The sequence below is a fragment of the Moschus berezovskii genome, chromosome 1, assembly GCF_049115385.1.
Source record: "Moschus berezovskii isolate FMDL1 chromosome 1, NW_MosBer_1.0, whole genome shotgun sequence".
Classification (NCBI taxonomy): domain Eukaryota; kingdom Metazoa; phylum Chordata; class Mammalia; order Artiodactyla; family Moschidae; genus Moschus; species Moschus berezovskii.
In genome coordinates, this window is record NC_142460.1 from 134,669,838 (window position 1) to 134,693,315 (window position 23,478).

The 23,478-nt window shown below is 39.1% G+C and overlaps 1 pseudogene; it reads right to left on the reverse strand.

The window, feature by feature from the left end:
* Positions 1-913: 913 nt before the first annotated feature.
* Positions 914-22,925, reverse strand: LOC129551895 (vomeronasal type-2 receptor 1-like; annotated as a pseudogene).
* Between the last annotated feature and the right edge of the window lie 553 nt (positions 22,926-23,478).

Sequence of the window (23,478 nt, forward strand, 5' to 3'; positions counted from 1 at the left end):
CTTCAGCAGTATGTAAACCGTGAACTCCCAGATGTTCAAGCAGGTTTTAGAAAAGGCAGAGGCACGAGAGATCAAATTGCCAACATCCGCTGGATCATGGAGAAAGCAAGAGAGTTTCAGAAAAACATCTATTTCTGCTTCATTGACTATGCCAAAGCCATCCAGGTATTCACTACATAATCAACTTAGTGATTGCTTTGCAGACACTTAATTCCCTTCATTTTTATTTTTTAAGAAGACTGTTTTAAAATTCAAATATTTTACTACATATTATCCAGGAAAATCTAGAGTAAGTTGCCTTCCCTCTGGGAGAAACTTGGCGATTCCCATTATGAATTCAAGAAGGAGCTGAGTTTTGTTCACACCTCAATTCCTTCAGTATTCTCTGTATGCCACAGAGTCCTTTGAAACACAAATCCTCTTACCAAATGATCTGCTCCAAGGGAAAGTTTATGAGTTGTATGCAATTCTTACCTCAGTCAGTACAAAGCTATCTATTCATAGAGGCATTAACAGGATGTAGACCAAGGTGTCTCTTTGGGTCCCCACATGGTGATTTAGTCTAATGCAAATTTCTAGATCAGAAGTCCATGATGAAAAAAACATATTCCAGTTCCAAATATTTCCTTCTACCATGTTAGGTTACTTGTGCCTATTATATTCTCTGCATATACTCCTTATGCCAAAGTATTATGAAATATTTTAATGAAGTGGTTACATTTCCATAATAACAGTTATTCTAATTCATGTCAAATGGTATGAGATTTCATAAGCCATGTTTTGATTACACTACCAGAACCCAAATCCTCAGAGTTACACAGAGCATCAGGCGGCTGCTATGGGAGCCACCTGAAAAGGGAATGTTGAACCATGTCACCATTGCCACTCTGAGCAACACATGCAACCCATGATTCTAGTCATCCAGAACAGTTGACACCGTGTATTGTTGACTTCGCTTCTCACAGAGGAGGTTGAAGTCAGCTGGATGCTCTTATGGACAGTAGGGACTCTTCCACCAACAATTTCATCCGTGTTCCTCTTTGGCCTCAGCAAAATAATGAAGCACTTGGAAGCAAATGTACAACCCAATAAACCATAGCTGGATGCCAAGATTGCAAATACTTCCACAGCTACTTTCAGCTTGCTTTTGGTGCTCAAGTAAGCAGGGACAAAAGAGATCCAGATAATAAAAAAGACCAGCATTCCAAAGGTGATGCATTTTCCTTCATAGTAATTATCCTGTGGCAACTGGCATGCCACAAAGGTTGTGAGAAAGCACAGTAAGGCCAAGAATACATCCATTCCAAATACAGAGCACAAAAATTCTATAGAATCTTCATTACATCCCAGAATAATCTGTATATTTTGAGATTCCATGTTCTTGTACACCCTTGGGGGGTTCAATACTAAACAGGCTATGCATATGCTAATTTCAACCAGAACAGAGGTTAGCACAATGATTTTCTGATAAAGAGGGTGGATGGATATAAGTCGAGTTTTGTATTTGGAAATTCTGTAGGCTGAAAGCAATGAGATAGTCTTACCAAGCATGCAAGACAGGCAGAGAGAAAACCCCAGTACCAGAGTGATCTGACAAGCCATGCAAGACCAGTTGTAGGCTTGTCAATGAAGAGCATGGAAGACAGCAGTGTGATGACAAGAGAAACCTGAATAAGAAAGCTCAGCTCCTGGTCACTAGCCATCACCAGCAGAGTATGTCTGTGTATCACATACACAGTTGTGACTGTCAAGACCACAAGTGCCCCAAAGATGGAGAGAATGACAAGCATGAATCCCAGGGCCTCATCATAAGCAAGGAATTCCACTTCTTTCAGCACACACTCACTCTTTTGTGCAGTGGACCAGTAATCTTCACCACACTGATCACACTCCCTTTGACCTAATGAACAAAGAACAGAGGACTGATTGCAAAGAAATCCAGTTGTCCCTATCAGCTGTGAATTGCCCAGAAGAAGCAAAGGCCTCACACAGGACTCACTAGATTTTCTGTGGATATAATATATATATATCTAAAAAAAAAAAAAAGCAGTGATAAAATGGTCTTAGAGTGTGCAGCTAATAGTAAAGATTGAGAATTCATTGCAATTTTGGAAATTCAGTCTCCTTCCTGATTTCAGCTGTTTCTGCATGAATCTTTTTAAGTAAGATGCCTCTTTCTTTCTCCTCTAATTATCTAATTGAGAAGGGTGGCGTATCCCCTCACAAACCTAAGAACAATCCACAATATGTGAGAACATTAAAGCTATTAAGGTAAAATGAGGTTTGTGACAGGGATACGGTTGATTATTATAAAATATGAGTGTTTTCAGCCTTCCAGTCAACATCCTCCTCACCTACTGAAGACAATTTGTCTTTGCCCACTCAGCCTCCCCTTTCTCACCCTCCAGATGCAGATTTGAGACAATAGTTAGAATAGTTAGAGAAAGGTTGAGAACTAGAAGAAAGGAAATAAAAACAGCAACAATACTAACTAAGGTTGAAAACACTTGGGGGGCATTTAGCTGAGCAGAGGCTCTAACGAAGAATATTGTTTAGTCGTTTTAGTTGTGTCTAACTTTTTTTGTAACCCCATGGACTGTAGCCTGCCAGACTCCTCTGTCCATGGGATTTCCCAGGCAAGAATACTGGAATGGCTTGCATTTTCTTCTGTTATGATGTTTCACATACCTGTTAGTACGGCATTTATACAGAGCAGGGCCATGTTTGAGGAAGGTCCACTATAACCACGTGCTAAGTTGCTTCAGTCATGTCCAACCATTTGTGATCCCGTGGACTGTAGCCCATCAGGCTCCTCTGCCCATGGGATTCTCCAGGCAAGAATACCGGAGTGGGTTCCCATTTCCTTCTCCAGGGGATCTTCCCAACCCGGGGATTGAACCCATGTCTCCTGCATTGACAGATGAGTTCTTTACCACTGAGCCACCTGGGAAGCCAAAGGAGAATATTGCTACATAAGAAAAATTTGAGATGAATCTGTGGTGGATTATGAAATGTATCTCTTCACCATTCTCTGAAAGGTGCAGGTAAAGACTGGAATTTCCTCTCAATCACTTCTGACTGCTAGACTGGATTTCTCTTAACGCAACTCTGCAGAGTCTGGTGTACATGGAATCCCCTGAGTTGTTCAGATAATATGTTTTCTTTTCCATTTGGGGAATTTTTTCCATTTTTAAAATTATCTTTTAAATAAATTGCTATTGAGAACCTTTTGGCAAAAGATAAGTACAATTTGTGTTATTTTTAACAGAAGGTAGCAATAAAAATAAACCTGCTGCAACATGCTTCATAAGGCTAAGCCTACCAAGCCCAGCTAAAATTCTGGCCAAGAACAGCAATTCAGCAGGTTGTAGTGAACAATTCATAGAGCAACAGATACAGAATTCACCTGTCCTACAAACTTTGAGTAATTCTGGTCTTAAGCCAATTGCCTTCAGGGATGTACTTTTAGATCTCTTATTTCTAAATTAGAGATAAGTCTGTAAAACACAGAACTATAATTTACTTATTACTACTTATTCTCTATTTTTCCATAACTAACATTTAATCTACTTCAGAAATTGAAATAATTTTAAGTATTCATGAATGAATTAAAATTATTATAAAATTATTTTAAGGATTCATGAATGCATTCATATTTAACATTTCATTTTAAAAACTTTCCTCTCTGAAATTCATGGATTCAGGTCTTCTTTCCAAATGCAGCGGCTTTAGAACTAAAACCCAATGTTGTATTTTTTTCACACTGCACAGAACATCCAATAGTTTGATGGATCATAATTTTTGTGATAAATTGTTCACATCTCTTTATAAAGAAGGCTCTCAAGGCCCTCTTTGCCAAAATACGTTTAATCTACTTGCATTTTAATGTCAGTGAAAGATGATCATCCCTACCTGGTTCCCGTGACACGTATCCATCAGCACATGGGATGCAGTCAAAGTAGCATATTGGTTCCCCATGACAAATCCCCTTCTGGGTCCCGGGCTGACACACATCAGTACACACTGAATGCAGAAGCTAGCAAAGACAAATACAACACATTAACAAAGCCCTTTGTCTCTACCACTTGCCAAACTATGCAAGTTTCCACCTGGATTTCTGTGGACATTTTGTGATTTCTTGGAAAACCTAGGATAACTGGGCAAGAAAAACAGACAGGACTTCCCTGGTGACACAGTGGATAAGAATCCACTTGCCAGTGTAGGAAACAAGGGTTCGATCCCTGGTCTGGGAGGATTCCACATGCCATGGAGCAACTAAGCCCATGCACAACTACTGAACCTGAGCTCTAGGGTCTGTGAGCTGAAACTACCAAAGCCTGCATGCCTAGAGCCTATGTTCTGCAACAAGAAAAGCCTATGGACTGCAACAAAGAGTAGCCTCTGCTCGCTGTAACTAGAGAAAGTCTGCACAAAGCAACAGACAAAAATGAATAAATAAATAATAAAATAAAATGTTTTTTAAAAGAATAATAAAGAGAATAATGATCTGGAAAGCCTAGAGGAATTTTGCTAATAGTCCTGAAGTTGATTCTAGAAATGGGATTCTAGAAAAGTCCAGTGGTTGCTTTTAGAAATTAGAAAAGCTAAACCTAACTCTTTCTAACTTTGAAGACTCAGACCAGGCTCTAAGCCCATGGGGTTCTGAGGAGAGGACAATTTGTCAAGCCTCTTTCTGCTTCAGGGGAGACCTCAAGAATTATCCTGAGTGCCTGAGAAAGACTTCTTAGCAAGGTCATCCCAATATAGCCTGAGTATCATTCAGTCAGTACAAAATAAAAATGAAAGATCTACTCCATGAGGAAAATTCCGCAGCAAAAAGGAAAAATGGACAAGGCACAGCACTGGGATATTTTCTCTTAAAAAAGAGTTTAGAAAACTCGGTGATAAACATAGTACATTGTACGTGGTTGTGTACATTTAAGTCCATTATAAATGCAATGTTTGTAAATTTATATCTTAATGTAAATGAGGAGCTTCCCATTTTAAAAGGGGATAAGATGTATTTTTCCATTAAGCAAAGATTCATTTTGGAAAGTGAAAAGATTCATTTTGCAAATCAGAATTTTCCTGTGTTGAGTTTTGCAAGATAAATCTGAGTTAGATAACAATGGAAAATATCAGAAATCTTTGAGCTCAGTTACAGTATATAAGATTATTTAAATATGTACTGTTAAACATAATAGATTGGCTTCTTATAAGTTGGGTGTGTGGGTGTGTGCGTATGTGCGTGATCACAGAATGACTGTATTTTCTCTCTCCTGATCCAATGTTCTAAAAAGTGTTAGCGTTAGTTTCTCAGTCATGTCCGACTCTTTGTGACCCCATGGACCATAGCCCACCAGGCCCTTCTGCCCATGATTCCTCTCCAGGCAAGAACACTGGAGTGGGTTGCCATTTCCTTCTCCAGGGCATCTTCCCAACCCAGGGATCAAATCTGGGGCTCCCACATTGCAGGCACTCTGAGCCACCAAAAACAGCTCTCTGTATACCTTTCTTTGAAAATCATCACAGTAAGTTGATGCCTTTTTTTCTCTTTCTGAGTACCCCTTCCCTTCTCAACCCACTCACCTCCCTAAAATGTTTATTGTCATTTCTGACACATTTTCCTTTCTCTCTTTTAGATATCTGGCACTCTTGATCAACTCCTCCCTGGAATGCAGGTTCCTTTGGCTTCCATTGGGTCCTCTTTATTTATTTTGTTGGTTCTACTTCCTCTACCTACATCACTGTTGGCATTGCTTTGGCTTTGGTTCTGGCTCTTCTTATCTCAGTATAAAGCAGTTCATTCATTCTCTTCTCTTCAACCAGCACCTCTGCACATGAACTCCCAAATCTTTACTCTAGCACCAGCCTTTCCCACCTAACCTCTAATTCCATATCCTAAACTTCCAACACGTCCCTACTCTGAAATTCCATCCTCACCTCAAATTCAACATGTCCAAAACTATCCCCATTTACCCAATTCCTCCTCCCCAATTCCCCATTTCTGTCATTGACACCACCAGTCTCAACCATCGTCTCCAACCATATTTTCTACTACTTGCCCACATGAACCTTCACTCAGGCCCACCTGCTCACCAACTTCCAGACTCAGTTTATTATCATGAGTTAAATCATGCCTACACCATCTACTAATTGTTGATGCAGGAGACTTTCAAGGTCATTTCATCACAAGTCCAGTGGATCCATGGCAGGTAGCATAATTCTTTAAATTCTAAGTGGGATCATAACTTTCCTCTGTCAAAACTCTCCATGGCTCACCATTTCACTCAGAGTAAAAGCCAAAGTCCTTCAACAGCCCCCAAGGCTCTATGTGACCTGACACTCTTTCACCCCCTCGCCTCCTCTCCACCCCTCTCGCCTCCTCTCCACTCCTCTCACCTTCTCTTCCACTACTCTCTCTTTCCAGCCACACTGAACCCTTTCCTATTCTTCTAAAATGCCAAAGACACCCCTACCTCAGAGTTTAGAAGTTACCATCTCTTCTGTATGGAATGCTTTTCCCCTAGATTTAATGCATGGATTCACTTTCTTCTAAGTCTTTGTTCAAATGTCACCCCAGTGAGGGCTTCCCTGATCACACTATGTGAAATTACACTTCCTCCCAGCACTTTACCATAATCCCTACTATTTTTCTCTCCTCAACATTATCACCCATTAAAATACTATTTCACTTACTTATTTATTTTATATGTTCCTTTCCTCCCATTGAAATGTTAGTCCCATTAAGTAGGAAATTGTTCTATTTTGTACACTGACACATCCCCAGCTCTTAGAACAGTGTGTAGCACATATAATATTGTGCTCAATAAATATCTGTTCAGTTAATTAATGATTAGATTATAAGTGTTGTGAGGGCAGTAGTCTTTTGGTCCTTTTGCAGTGCTTAACACAGAGGCAGACTCATAGTAGATGCTTAGTGAATGTATTGAATTACATTTGAACCAATTTCATTGTACAAGTATAACCTTGGGAATTTCCTAACGGCCTAGTGGTTAGGACTGTGTTTTCACTGCAGATGGTACAGGTTCAGTCCCTGGTTGGGCAAGTAAAATCCCACAAGCTGCACTGTGCAGCCAGGGAAAAGAAATAAATAAAATGTATTAATATATATAACTCTAATTTTAATAAAGCTAAGAAAAATAAAATTACTATGCTCTAATGAAATGTTGTTAAAATAAAAATCTACTAGTACATTTCTCTCCTTTTCCATCAGTTTTTAGTAGAACAAACATTCTGTGAACTTTGTATATACAAGCAGCAATATCTCTTTTTTCATGCAAAACATTATTTTGAGCACCTGCTCTACACCTAGCACCAGGAATACAAAAGGGAACAGTCTCAGGCCCCATTCAGGGAGAGAGATGGGTCGCAGAAGGTGGTTTATACTCTAGGCCTAGAGAACTCTATCTGCAATGATGGAGTGTTATATATTGTATTGGCCAATATAGTAGCTTGTAGCCACACACGGTGGTTGAACACTTAGAATGTATTTAATGTGCTAAGAAACTAAAATTATAATTTTATTTAATTGCAGTTAATTTTAATTTTAAAAGCCACATGTGGTTAGGGATACCTCTATTGGACAGAGAAGCTCTAATTCAAAGAAATAAAATGCAGAAGAGAGCTATGGCCCCTACAGTGGCAAACACTAAGTTTTTACTTTTATCCTGCCATAATGTATTCAAGGGCTTCATTGGTGGCTCAGACACAAGAGTCTGCCTGCAATGCAGGAAACTTAGGCTGGATCCCTGGATTGGGAAGATCCCCTGGAGAAGGGAATGGCTACCCACTCCAGTATTCTTGCTGGAGAATTCCATGGACACAGGAGCCTGGCAGGCTACAGTCCATAGGGTGGCAGAGTCAGACACGACTGAGTGACTAACACTAACCATGTATTCAAGAGCTGCTTAAGGCCGGGCTAAGTAAGGGGGGAAGTAGCACGTATGTATGAGTATATATACTCATATATATATATATATATATATATCTGTGTATGTTTACTGATACCCATGGAAAACCAAAGACCAGAAAAAGGAGAGAGAGATAAAAAGATGCCCTCAGTATCTGGCACAGCACAGGAGATGGAAATCTTAATTTTCTTGTCACATATTTCTATATCCTTTCCCAGTATGATTCAGAAGACTATGTAGGGACCTCAGATCTCAGGCCAAAACGGCCATACAAGAAGAGAGGAAATACATGAACAAGAAACAAGATGTAGAAAGACAGCCTCCCCCCAAAACAGTCTTGCAGCCACAAATAAAAAATGCTGGCTGTCCTGACACCCACTTACAACTCTCTCTCACTCCTGCAGGTTCCTCCAGCAGCTTCACATGGAAGATTAAATTGCCAATGCCCTTCCGCCACCCTATTGTTTTACCGTAACACTACAGGTAAACAGTAAACTAGAATATCAAAAGACCTACAGTCCTACAACTAATATTTCACTCAGGGTAAAAAGTTCAGCTGTTTGGTAAGTGATGAGGTTTCCCATGAACTTCCCCCAGGGCTTCTCCAGGTATTATCTTTACATTATGTAACCAGGGGACCCAGTCTCTCTTTTAAAAGCTTCTCTTTTAAAATGTTCAGAGCTGCAGTTCTGCATATCAAAGCCCTCCTGTTGCTATAGGAGGTGGAGGGATTAAAAATTTTATAATTATTAATGTGTTAGTCACTCAGTCATGTACAACCCTTTGCGACCCCCGTGGACTGGAGCCTGCCAGGCTTCTCCATCAGCCTACCATTAGGGTAATCAGTTCAGTTCAGTTCAGTCGCTTAGTCGTGTCCAACTCTTAGCGACCCCATGAACCACAGCACGCCAGGCCTCCCTGTCCATCACCAACTCCCGGAGTTCACTCAAACTCATGTCCATCGAGTCAGTGATGCCATCCAGCCACCTCATTCTCTGTCGTCCCCGTCTCCTCCTACCCCCAGTCGCTCCTAGGATCAGACTCTTTTCCAGTGAGTCAACTCGTCGCATGAGGTGGCCAAAGTATTGGAGTTTCAGCTTTAGCATCAGTCCTTCCAATGAACACCCAGGATTGATCTCCTTTAGAATGGACTGGTTGGATCTCCTTGCAGTCCAAGGGACTCTCAAGAGTCTTCTCCAGCACCACAGTTCAAAAGCATCAATTCTTCGGCAATCAGCTTTCTTCACAGTCCAACTCTCATGTCCATACATGACCACGGGAAAAACCATAGCCTTGACTAGATGGACCTTGGTTGGCAAAGTAATGTCTCTGCTTTTTAATATGCTACCTAGGTTGGTCATAAATTTCCTTCCAAGGAGTAAGCGTCTTTTAATTTCATGGCTGCAATCAGCATCCGCAGTGATTTTGGAGCCCAAAAAAATAAAGTCTGACACTGTTTACACTGTTTCCCCATCTATTTCCCATGAAGTGATGGGACCAGATGCCATAATCTTTGTTTTCTGAATGTTGAGCTTCAAGCCAACCTTTTCACTCTCCTCTTTCACTTTCATCAAGAGGCCTTTGAGTTCCTCTTCACTTTCTGCCATAAGGGTGGTGTCATCTGCATATCTGAGGTTATTGATATTTCTCCCAGCAATCTTGATTCCAGCTTGTGCTTCTTCCAGCCCAGCGTTCCTCATGATGTACTCTGCATATAAGTTAAATAAGCAGGGTGACAATATACAACCTTGACGTACTCCTTTTCCTATTTGGAACCAGTCTGTTGTTCCATGTCCAGTTCTAACTGTTGCTTCCTGACCTACATACAGGTTTCTCAAGAGGCAGGTCAGGTGGTCTGGGATTCCCATCTCTTTCAGAATTTTCCACAGTTTATTGTGATCCACACAGTCAAAGGCCTTGGCATAGTCAATGAAGCAGAAATAGATGTTTTTCTGGAACTCTCTTGCTTTCTCCATAATCCAGCGGATGTTGGCAATTTGATCTCTGGTGCCTCTGCCTTTTCTAAAACCTGCTTGAACATCTGGAAGTTCACGATTCACATATTGCTGAAGCCTAGCTTGGAGAATTTTGAGCATGACTTTCAAGAAAATTAGAGATATCAAGGGAATATTTCATGCAAAGATGGGCTCGATAAAGGACAGAAATGGTATGGACCTAACAGAAGCAGAAGATATTAAGAAGAGGTGGCAAGAATACACAGAAGAACTGTACAAAAAAGATCTTCACGACCAAGATAATCACAATGGCGTGATCACTCACCTGGAACCAGACATCTTGGAATGTGAAGTCAAGTGGGCCTTAGAGAGCATCACTACAAACAAAGCTAGTGGAGGTGATGGAATTCCAGTGGAGCTATTTCAAATCCTGAAATATGATGCTGTGAAAGTGCTGCCCTCAATATGCCAGCAAATTTGGAAAACTCAGCAATGGCCACAGGACTGGAAAAGATCAGTCTTCATTCCAATCCCAAAGAAAGGCAATGCCAAAGAATGCTCAAACTACCGCACAATTGCACTCATCTCACACGCTAGTAAAGTCATGCTCAAATTAGGGTAATGGTAACTGCTAAATTACAAATCTCTCCACAGTCTCTGCAAAAGAGCATACAGATTTTTTTTTTAATGTAAATAAAATCACACATGACCCACAACTTCAGCTTCATAAAGAGACTAAAAATGCTACGAATTTCAAAGTAATTAAATTCCAGCAAGCACACCTCTAGAGCACCCTCTTCATCCCTAGATGTAAGGAAAATGAGGGAATTCTGGGAAAACTCTGCCGAAAAAAATTAAGAGGGAGAAGACAAACTAAAGTTAATAGAGAGTAGACAAAATCATTCCTAGAAATAAAATGTCAGGTTATAGGGCAAGGTCTTGAAGGTGGGACTCAGAAGGATGGTTTCACCACTGTGGTGGGACCAGAAGGGATACAGAGGGAGAAGTACCTTTTCTGCGATGTGACAGGAAGAGTAAAAAAAAGAAAAACTACAAACTCTGTAGAAACAAAAGTGAACCATAAAATCAAATGACACATTAAGTCTTCCCTTTCCACAAAAAAAGTCGTTCCTTAAATAAACTGCTCTTCACTCTAACAAAAGAAGACAGTCTTGAAATAGAGATTTGCGAGCCACCCAAACCCATCATCCTTATCCAAAAAATCAACCAAAAATGTAATTGCGCCTCCATATTCATTTACTCTAGGAAGAAAGCAGAAAATGAAAGCCAAAACATTATAGCAGAAGAGAATGTGGAGAGAAGGGAACCCTCCTACACTGTTGGTGGGAATGTAAATTGCAGCTACTAGTGGAGAACAGTGGGGAGATTCCTAAAGAACTAAAAAATAGAGCTACCATATTACCTAGCAATCCCACTCCTGGGTATATATCCAGAGAAAACCATAATTTGAAAAGATACATGCACCCCAGTGTTCATTGCAGCACTATTTAAAATAGCCAGGCCATAGAAGCAGCATAAATGTCTATCAACAGAGGAATTGTTAAAGAAAATATGGTGTGTATGTGTAGATACTCATAATGGAATATTACTCAGTCATTAAAAAAGAACAAAACAATGCCATTTGTAGCAATATGAATGGACCTAGAGATTGTCATACTGAGTGAAGTAAGTCAGACACAGAAAAATAAATATCATATTATATTGCTTACATATAGAATTTTTTTTAAAAGGGTACAAATGAATTTATTTACAAAATAGAAGTAGAGTCACCAATGTAAAAAACAAACTTATGATTACCAGTGGGGGTAAAGGGAGGGTGAAATAGATTGGGAGATCGGGATAGACATGCACACACTACTATATATAAAATACATAACTAATAAGGACCTACTGAATAGCACAGATAACTCTCCTCAGTACTCTGTAATGACCTATATGGGAAAAGAATCTAAAGGAGAGAGAGTTGTGTAACTGATTCACTTTTCTATGTGCCTGAAACTAACAGAACATTGTATATCAACTACACTCCAATAAAAACTTTAAGAAAGCTAAAAATAGAGCTACCTACCATATGATCCAGCAATCCCAGTCCTGGGCATATGCCTGGAGAAAATCATAATTCAATAAGATACATTCATCTCAATGTTCATTGCAGAAAGAGAAAAACAAATACCATATGATATCACTTACATGTGGAATCTAAAATATGACATAAATGAACATATCTATGAAACAGAAAGATATAGAGAACAGATTTGTGACTGCCAAGGTGGGGGTTGGGGGAAGAGGGAAAGATTGGGAGTTTGGGATTAGCAGATGCAAACTATTATATATAGAATGGATAAAAAACGGGGTTCTACTTTATGGCACAGGAACTATATTCATATCCTGTGAGAAACACTAATGGAAGAGAAAAGTATATATATATAAAACTGAGTTACTTTATTGTACAGTAGAAATTAACACAACATTGTAAATCAACTATGCTTCAATAAAATAAAATAAACATTCCAGAAAATTAAAATTCCCCTCTAAAAGACAGACACAACCATTAAGCAGAAGAATATTCTAACAGTTTAAATAAATATCCTAGCACTTCAATTAAATATGCTCAGAAAAGCACTTGGAGATGTGTGAAAAATATCTCAAATCAGATATTTTAAAATTTAAAACATAAGTGGATTTGAGAATGGAAGAAATGAAGAAGGTTCACTTATCTCAGAAAAAAAACTAAAGAAAAGCCAAAACTATTTCAGACATTAAGATGAAAGTCACAAGGTATTCAAAAAATACATATTTGAATAAAAAGTTAATAAGGAGCACTGAATAAAGGCAGGAAAATAACAAAGAGAATAAGGATGAGGTAAAGAAAAAAATCAAAAATTATCAGAGACAAAATGAATGAAAGGAAGAGAGACAGAGGAAGTCAGATATTTTGGAGTACTTGAGGACAAAGAACAAAATCATAGAACTAACATTTAAAACTATAATCCAAAAAAGTTTTTCAAAAGATCTGAATCTATACAGAAAAGATATGCATTATATTTGGAAAAATTAGAATAGTCAATTCTAGGTTCCTGATATTCCATAGCATCTGAAATAACACAGAAATGCAATTCTCTCTATATGTAAACAAAATAAGATATCAGAATAACTAACTTCTGATGATTCAGTGTTCCAAAATATTGTTGCATTCTTAATCATCACAAGTTCAAATTTAGAGTCTGTGAATATATATTCCCCAACCTTTACAAAGGCGACCTCTCCATTATCATCTAATTGTCAATTCTAGAATATCATAGTATCCAGTCACAACTCCATTATCATCAATTTCTATTCTCATTCCATTATGGGTTGTAAACTGAAGTGTCTTCATATAGTACATTAGCTAGAAAAACAGTGAGAGGAACAACAGAGGAAAAAAAAACAATTTGTAAAATTTTTATTGCTTAGAAAACAGGCTTTATAAAGAAAATAGTCTCAAAACTCATATCTAATTCATGGGACTGAATTTTTTCCTTCCCTATACCTTTGCTGTCTAATACAACAGCTTCTAGCCACATGTGACAATTGAAACCTGAAAAGAGACTGGCTAAATCAGGATGGGCTATAAGTCTAAAATACAAACTGGGCTGCAAGAAGTTAGGTTAAAGAAATGTAACTTCTCTCATTACTAATTTCAAGAAACTATTTTTATATTATGTTACCATGATCATGACCACAGGTTAAAATATTATTTGGGATTAAATAAGATATTATGTTTAATTTCATCTGTTCCTTTTATTTTTTAATTTGGTTACTAAAAACTTTTCAATTACCTGTGTGCCTTTTAAATTTCTATTGGCAAGTACTGATCTATACCAAGGTAAAGTGATGTCTGATATTTCCTAATACCTACATACCTAGGAAGAGAGACAATTCCCTCTTAGATTTTTTCACTGATAGGTACCAGTCTGCCCTGCTATTACCATCCCATTCCCTGTATATCAGGGCATAGATGAGGGAGTGGCTAACTAATTGCCTTAGAAAAATTCAAGGCTATTTCCCAGGAAGTGGCCCTCTGAGCTGGGTTTTAAATTAGTAGCAATTTCCCTGACAAACACTGGGATTAAGGAGATTCGAAGCCAAGGGAATAATACATGAGACAAAGCTGTGCCAGGGAAGCCATTGCCAAGAGTACAAAAGTAGATGGAGCTGAGTGTACATCTACAGAATGATTTCATAGACATGAACAGGAGCCCCTAACAAAATAATACCTCTAGTACTCTTGCTTCCCGCCAGCAACCTTAGCTGGGGTAAGCGCATATGTCCTGTAGTATGAAGGTAACCAGTCTGAGCTGAGATACATCCTGTGCCCATGGTTTTTGTCAGTTCCACATGCTAGACTTGTTTTCCAACCAGAGGGCTCAGTCCAATCCCTACTCTCCACAAACAGAAAAAGACACGCAATATAGCCGAAATAGCCTGAATTATGGTATATGATGATTTGAAGTCATCTCTGTCAAATGACATAAGCTTGGGCGAGTCATCTATCCTAACTAAGCATTAGTTTTCCAGTCCATAGAAGAAGGGAAATCATTCCTGTCCTGTCTCTGTCATAGGGATTAAGGTAATATAGCTGAAAGATTTTAGTAAGTCAGTATACCAAGGGAGTGTAGTGAAAGTCACTCAGTCATGTCCGACTCTTTGCGACCCCATGAACTATACAATCCATGGAATTCTCCAGGCCAGAATATTACTGGAGTGGGTAGCCATTCCCTTCTCCAAGGGATCTTCCCAACCCAGGGATCAAACCCAGGTCTCCTGCATTGCAGGTGGATTCTTTATCAGCTGAGCCACCATAGAAGCCCACACCAAGGGAAGTATTATAATAATCACCATACACTTACCCTTTTATCTCTCTCTCTTATACTATACGCTGTTCTCAGTCAATATGACAGCTACATCAGAGTTCACAAGAGGGTGTCATTTTTGCCTGGTCCATTGAGGAGAGACTCGTTTTTCTTTTCCAATCTTCGGAAGAGTTAAGCAAGGAAATTTTCAAAGGCTGCCACCTTAAAATCTTTCCATAATTCTACCTGTTTATCCTCATTGGATGGCAGGACAGAGTTCCCTACCACCAGGCACACAAAAGAATTTAGAAATGTCAAATAAACTATAAGAGTAAAAGGTATTATTTTGGTTTTAAATCAATCACAATTTTTTACTTTGTGATGCATTTATAAAACTTTCTTAAACGTGTGCATTAACTTTCTCTACTGTGAGGTCTTGCTTTTCAGATTTAACTTATTCAGGGAATGTGTTCATGGACTAAACCATCAACATTCACCCTGACACTATGTGGTATTTTGACCCTTCCTAAAAGTTTTTTTCTCTGCAATCCTAACACATATTTGTTGCTTTTTGAGAAAATTTAAATTGTAATATTGAAATCATCAAATAATGAAGAGTTGTTGTTTACCATATAAAAGGATCAATTTTATTTAAAAAAAGAACTCAGAGAATTTCTTTTAAGATTAAAAATAGCATAACATGTAGCATAACTTAATTTCTATAACTTAACCTTTCAGTTCAGTTGCTCAGTCGTGTCCGACTCTGCGACCCCATGAATCACAGCACGTCAGGCCTCCCTGTCCATCACCAACTCCCGGAATTCACTCAAACTCATGTCCATCGAGTCAGTGATGCCATCCAGCCACCTCATTCTCTGTCATCCCCTTCTCCTCCTGCCCCCAATCCCTCCCAGCATCAGAGTCTTTTCCAGTGAGTCAACTCTTCGCATGAGGTGGCCAAAGTATTGGAGCTTCAGCTTTAGCATCAGTCCTTCCAATGAACACCCAGGACTGATCTCCTTTAGAATGGACTGGTTGAATCTAGCATAAGTTAATTTCTCATTTTGAATTTACCACAATTTCCCCAGTACTATGAACAACTTAGTTCTTACTCAGATCTTGATTTCTAATTCCATTCTACAGTAAATGTAAATAAGACTTAGGAGAAATGGCTACTACAAGACTGGGTAGAGAAATATAAGGTGAACCTGCAATATCTTAGCATTCCAGAAAGTAAATTAATCAGAAATTACAGTGACTTGCCCAAAAGAAATAGGAGCCAACTTAAAGTGACTCCCAATTGTCAAACCTGGGAAATTTTGAGCAACAGAATATATAATGATATTAATATGTCATTAATGAGACACAGTGGCATCCTATATGAGATATAAAAAAGGATATGTATCACTTTTACAGTAGTCTTGCCAAAAATGCATAACCTAAATGTAATCATGAGGAAAGAAATTAGACAAATGTAAATTTTAAAACATTTTATAAATAGCTAACCAGTATTTATGAAAACTATTCTGTTCATTAAAACAAACAAGAATGAAGATCTGCTACAGATTGGTGGAGGTTAAAAAGACACAAAATTAAATGCATTGTGGGATCAACTTGCAAGTTAAAATTAAAATGAAGATGCAGTGGTTCCAGCCACTATGGACTCTGTTGGGACAAGCAATTTGGTGTTGCTAGAGAGTAAAGTGAGGAGAGTCGTGCAAGGGGCAATAAGTCAGAGATGTTGACAGCCTAGATTGTAGGGAGCTAACAGTGTGAGACCAGGGATGCTCATGCTTTATCCTTTATAGAAGAAGGGAGATACTGAAGTATGTAAGCAGAGAAGTACTCTGACTTAGGTGTGCATCTTGGTAATACAATTAGGGCTTCTGTGTCCCAACATGAATTGCTGGGACATCAGACCTGAGACAGGAGATGTGAGAGTCTATCTCCAAGGTGGTCCCAATAATCTTCACCTCCAGGCCTTCATGCCCTCACATGGCCCCTCTGACACTGCACAAAGACTTCATCTTCCAGTTTCCCTTGCAGCTACATGTGATGATATAGCTGGATCCTAGTTTGTACGTAAATTCCAGGAAATGTCCTTAAATGGAGAGACTTATCTCCATTTAAGGAGACATGTCTGCCCTTTCTCCTTTCTGCTGGTTAGAATGTGGACATGATGGCTGAAGCCTGAGTAGCCAATGGAATTACGAGGTGAGCCTACAGACTCAGAATGGTGAAATAAATGACAAGGTAGAAGGAACCTTGATCCCTAAGTCACTCTCAGTCCCAGAATGCTAATCTCTAAATTTCATTCATGTAAAGGGTAAAAATCTGTCTTATTTTGGAGGGTTTTCTATCATTCACAACAAACCTAATAATAATTCTGTTAACAAATGGAATCTCCAAAATGCCCATTTATGTAACATATATGCTCAGTCGTGTCCAACTCTTTGCCACCCCATAGACTGAAGCCCACCAGGTTTCTCTATCCATGGAATACTGGAGTGGGTTGCCATTTCCTACTCCATTTAGCTAATATAAGTAAGCAATTCTTTTGGGTGAGCAAGTGATAAAATCACATCTCTGAAGTATACAAAAGCATATCGACAGTTTTAATAGTATGAATGCTTTTCATATCAAACCCATGAAGTAAAATGAACAACTTACCTGCTGAGGCTCAAAATCATATATTTATGCACAGGTGTTTCCTGGAATATATGCCCCAAATCCCTCTTCGCATCTACTTAGACGATCCAGGGCATATGCCATAGAATACACTGCTTGTTTAACATTGTTTGTAATTCTTAGCTGAGACACATGCAGATAGGTATTTTTAAGATTTTCCAACTTCTCCTCTCCAGTACAGAATTCATCAGACATGGCATATAATCTATCCTCTTTACCAGTCATATTCACTCTATAGTCAGTATTGTACAGAACCCTACTGTTGGGCCAAGTACAGTTAAAAGCAGTTTGCCAAAACTTAATGGTCAGGACATCAGGATTCTTGCCAGGATGTACATCATAAAGAAATTCTTTTAATCCTGGAATATCAGCTCTTGGTATTACAAAGCCAATACTTCCACCAAAATATGGGGAATATTCAGGCTTTGCAATGAGGGCCGAGGTGATCCAGGCTTCGCTCGCTATCCATGTTCTGTCAGTTATGTTATGTAAACCATTTCCAGCACGAAAGGACTTAGGTCAATATCGAATGCATAGAGCACAATGACTTGGGCAGTGGACTTCTTTAGAGCATCAACAGCTTTTTGCATTTTCTCATCAGAATAGACTTTGGGAATGGTTTTAGAAAATGCAACACAGAGGTTGACTCTCTCCATTTTTTCCTTAAAAATTTTTATTCCATATTTTCCATAATCATCATCAGCTGCTGTGGCGCCTATCCAGACCCAACCAAAATGTTGGATAACTTATACCACGGCCTCTGACTGGATCTTATCACTGGCCACTGTGTAAAGATAAGATGGAAACTGGTATTTGTCACTAAGTGAGCTGGTAGAGGCATAGCCCACCTAGGATTGAAAGTATTCATGCAGTTATTAGAAAGTAATAGCCGAACCTCAAATTACACCACCTCTTAGTATTTGTATTGGAGAAGGAGAGAACCTAACAGTTCTCTCTTTATTCTCACACCCTTCCAAAGATAAAAGGACTTCTGCTCTTCTCCCTGTTCCAAGTGGGGTGGGGACTGTTAGAGAGAGCATTTTGGGCCCCTTTTCCCCCCTTGCCCCAAGGAAGTTGGGGGACTAATTATTAAGGTGACGACATCCAATGGGCTGCTTTTCCTACTTGGGGTCACACCACTGAAAGGAAGGTCTTCAGTCCTTTCATCTATGTTTTCTTGAGACTAGGTGTGTGACTCAAGTCACCCAGGCTCTTTCTCTGATCTAACTCCTCGTAGGTACAGATGATGGAATAGCAGGCTCACATTCTGTTTGGGAGGTGCATTTCCCCCGCTCCCTCCCTCCGTCCCTCCACCCCTCCTCCTTCCTTTGTTCTCTCTCTTTCTCTCTCTCTCCATCATCACTGCTTTTCCTCTTTCTCTCTTCTTCTCTTTCCTTCTTTCTCTCTGCCAAGATTTCTGGGTATGTAAGTTCCAAGACTTCAATTGAGAAAGATGGTAGGAAGCTTCACTTCAACCTCAAGTTTAAGTCTTATTGTCCAACAAACTTACTAGAAACCCTCATTTTACAGCCACTTGCCTAGATAAATGAGGTACATTTCTATTTTTTGCCAGTGGTCCTTGTGTGAATTGAATTTTCCATCAGTACGAATTTAAGAATGAAAGTAGAGTAGTCAGTGCCATGAAATTCTGACACTCTTATATACATTTCATACATATATACCTTCCCCTCAACCTCAGCAACTATGCAGTCAAGAAGATATGTCACATTCTCCCCATCCCATCACCATCCTACGTTACTGCATCACCTCCAATAAGACCTCCTAAAATTACATAGCTCCACGATGACCAATTTTATCATAAGTGACAGATTATTCCTATTTTTCTCTTTATGCTTTGTCTTAATCTTAGGATAAACCACTAGACCATTCAGGCATGACCTAAATCAAATACCCTTCGATTAGACAAAGGAAGTGAGAAATAGATTCAAGGGACTAGATCTGATAGACAGAGTACATGAAGAACTACGGACAGAGGTTCGTGACATTGTCCAGGAGGCAGGGATCAAGACAATCTCCAAGAAAAAGAAATGCAAAAAGGCAAAATGGTTTTCTGAGGAGGCCTTACAAATAACAATGAAAAGAAGAAAAGTGAAAGGCAAAGGAGAAAATGAAAGATATACCCATTTGAATGCAGAGTTCCACAGAATAGCAAGGAGAGATAAGAAACCCTTCCTCAGTGACCAATGCAAAGAAATAAAGGAAAACAATAGAATGGGAAAGACTAGAGATCTCTTCAAGAAGATTAGAGATACCAAGGGGACATTTCATGCAAAGATAGGCTCATTAAAGGACAGAAATGGTCTGGACCCAACAGAAGCAGAAGAATATTAAGAAGAGGTAGCAAGAATACACAGAACTATACAAAAAAGATCTTCATGACCCAGATAACCATGATTGTGTGATCACTCACCTAAAGCCAAACATCCTGGAATGCAAAGTCAAGTGGGCCTTAGGAAGCATCACTATGAACAAAGCTAGTGAAAGTAACGGAATTCCAGTTGAGCTATTTCAAATCCTAAAAGATGTTGCTGTGAAGTGCTTCACTCAATATGCCAGCAAATTTGGAAAATTCAGCAGTGGCCACAGGACTGGAAAAGCTCAGGTTTCATACAATTCCAAAGAAAGGCAATGCCAAAGAATGTTCGAACTACTGCATAATTGCATTCATCTCACACACTAGTAAAGTAATTCTCAAAATTCTCCAAGCCAGGCTTAAACATGATGTGAAACTTGAAATTCCAGATGTTCAACCTGAATTTAGAAAAGGCAGAGGAACCAGAGATCAAATTGCCAACATCTGCTGCATCATCAAAAAAGCAAGAGAGTTCCAGAAAAACATCTACTTTTGCTTTATTGACTATGCCAAAGCCTTTGACTGTGTGGATCACAATAAACTGTGGAAAATTCTTCAAGAGATGGGAATAACAGACCACCCTATCTGCCTCATTAGAAATCTGTATGCAGGTCAAGAAGCAACAGTTAGAGCTGGACATGGAACAATAGATTGTTTCCAAATTGGGAAAGGAGTGCATCAAGGTTGTGTATTGTCACCCTGCTTATTTAACTTACATGCAGAGTACATCATGAGAAACGCTGGGCTGGAGGAAGCATAAACTAGAATCAAGATTGCTGGGAGAAATATCAATAACTTCAGATATGCAGATGACACCACCCTTATGAAAGAAAGTGAAGAACTAAAGAGCCTCTTGATGAAAGTGAAAGAGGAGAGTGAAAAAGTTGGCTTAAAGCTCAACATTCAGAAAACTAAGATCATGGCATCTGGTACCATCACTTCATGGCAAACAGAGAAACAATGGCTGACTTTATTTTGGGGGGCTCCAAAATCATTGCAGATGGTGACTGCAGCCATGAAATTAAAAGATGCTTGCTCCTTGGAAGAAAAGTTATGACCAACCTAGACAACATATTAAAAAGCTTTGCCAACAAAGGTCTGTCTATAGTTTTTCTAGTAGTCACGTATGGATGTGAGAGTTGGACTATAAACAAATCTGAGCGCCAAAGAATTGATGTTTTTGAACTGTGGCATTGGAGAAGACTCTTGAGAGTCCCTTGGACTGAAAGGAGATCCAACCAGTCCATCTGGAAATGGATGGATTTCCATAAAGGAAATCAGTCCTGAATATTCATTGGAAGGACTGATGTTGAAGTTGAAACTCCAATACTTTGGCCACCTCACGTGAAGAGCTGATTTGAAAAGACCCTGATGCTGGGAAAGATTGAAGGCAGGAGGAGAAGGGGACAACAGAGGATGAGATGGTTGGATGGTATCACCGACTCAATGGACATGAGTTTGAGCAAGCTCTGGTAGTTGGTGATGGACAGGGACACCTGGCGTGCTGCAGTCCATGGGGTCGAAAGAGTTGGACATGACTGAGTGACTGAACTGAGTGACTGACTGAGCCTTATTCCATTTTCACAAAAGTTTACATTCTACTTCGCAACCTTACAAGCACCAATTATCACGGAAGCCATATGTGGGGACAAATCTCATTTTGGAAGCGGAGACACCTGATTTCAAATTCCAGCTACATAATCAAGTTACTAAAATGTTCTGAATCTCAGTTTCACCATGAGTGAAATCAGGGTTATGACATCTACATCCTAAGGTTACTCAGTACATTAAATGAGACAATACATGTGGAAGTGTTTGCTGTATACAAAACTTCTTTTACCTTCTTTGCAGATTTACTATAAGATTTAAAGGAGAAGCTCTCTCTAGAGGTTTCTAGAAGGGGCATGGACCACAGTCGGGACTTGCTGGAAGGCAGAGCTCACAGCGCACAGTCTGTCTGAGCCGCATGAAGCCCGCACTGAAGATGTCACCTGTCACCTGACCTCTCTTCTTGGTTCTATTTCTCACTCTCATCCTGTTCCTCCCACATCTATATTTGCAGCCTTATTAGACACACTATGTAAATGTTACTTTAAAAATTATTTTAACTTCTTCCATTACTTCAGTAACATAAATAAGCCTAATCAGCCTTCACATTACTAAGTTCTGACTTGATACTTTGGTGAACCATCCCTGGAAATAAATATAGAGCTTTACATATATTTTCTTAATTATCCATTCTTACTAATATTAATAGCATCTATTCTTAGGCTGAAATATGTCACTGGCCCCTGAATTTAAAATAATCTATAAATTAGAATACCAACACTCTCTTTTGTGAAATCCCCAAGTGCTTTTCAGTGTGTTAGTGTTTGAACAAAAAAATGTCATGATTAATAAGTGTTAATACGATTAATAAGTATTAATACAGGCCAGAACCAAAATGAGTTTTTTATACCATCTATCAATCAACCAAGTATTTCTCCATCACCTACTCTACTTCACCTAGTGCTTCAGAGAGTATTGCTTAGTGAGATGTCAACATAAAACTCACTGGGTCACAATCTCAAGCTCAAAACTAAGGCAGGAAGCTAAGGGATCTAGAAGAGTCTGAAGTCACCAGTCATCGTTGCTGAGAGCAGACTGAATATCAGCATCACCACCAGCCTCTTTGTCTGCAACTTATCCCAGCCTCACCTGATCACCTTACTTACTCTTTGCTGCAGTTTCACATAGCTTGTTTCTTTATAAATTTGTACCTAGCACAATATTCTGAAATACCTGAGGTAAGTAATACTACCCTAGAACTCTTGAAGCAGCATCCAACAAGGATGATCCACCTGCTCCACCAATTCCTGCAAGCATTGCCCCAGTGCTGTTTCTAAAATTGGGTTTGTTTTCTTCCTGCCCTGTAAGGAATACCAATGCTGCTTCCATGGATTTGGAGACAGTGTAACAGGTATTAAAGATCTGATAGCCCAAAGTGATGTTGAGCAAAATATCTCTCCTATCATTAATCTCCTTGATGGTGTGGATCATAGTTTTCATCCAGCAGAATCCCTGGAAGTTGAACCTGAAAAAGAAATGTCTTTTGTTAGGCTCAGTCAATTAGTGGATCTGTGGAGGGGATTAGCTGGGATTGGTGCTAGAGCTTTTTCCCTAAACATCAGTGGGCACCTGCCTTGTCTGAGCATGGCAACATTTCACGAAAAGATATTGCAAATGTAAAGGATTCAAGTATGAATCATATTCATCATTGATTGGCTTAAACTGGGAAGCATCTTTTTGGACACTTGGTTATCTATTTTCACAAAAATATTCTTCTATTCTCAATTCTCACCTCCACACAGAACACCCAATAATTCCTCAAGACATTTTCCCCCATTTATTGGAAGACCCTGGTACCATGTGAGTCTACTTCCCTATTCCTTATCTCCCTATAAGTTTCTCTGGTTTTCTTCTGGATGTTAATTATAATAACAAAATTTTTGTAAATACATGAAAATACTTATGATAGACCTACATATAAGCAATACATAAAATTTATATATACTATATATGACTCCAATAGATCACTTTTCCTGTCATGATGTGATTGTAAACGTCTAGATTTTTTAACTGAGTAATGTCTGTTTTCTATCATTCTCACATTTAACCGTGAATGAAATGCCTCT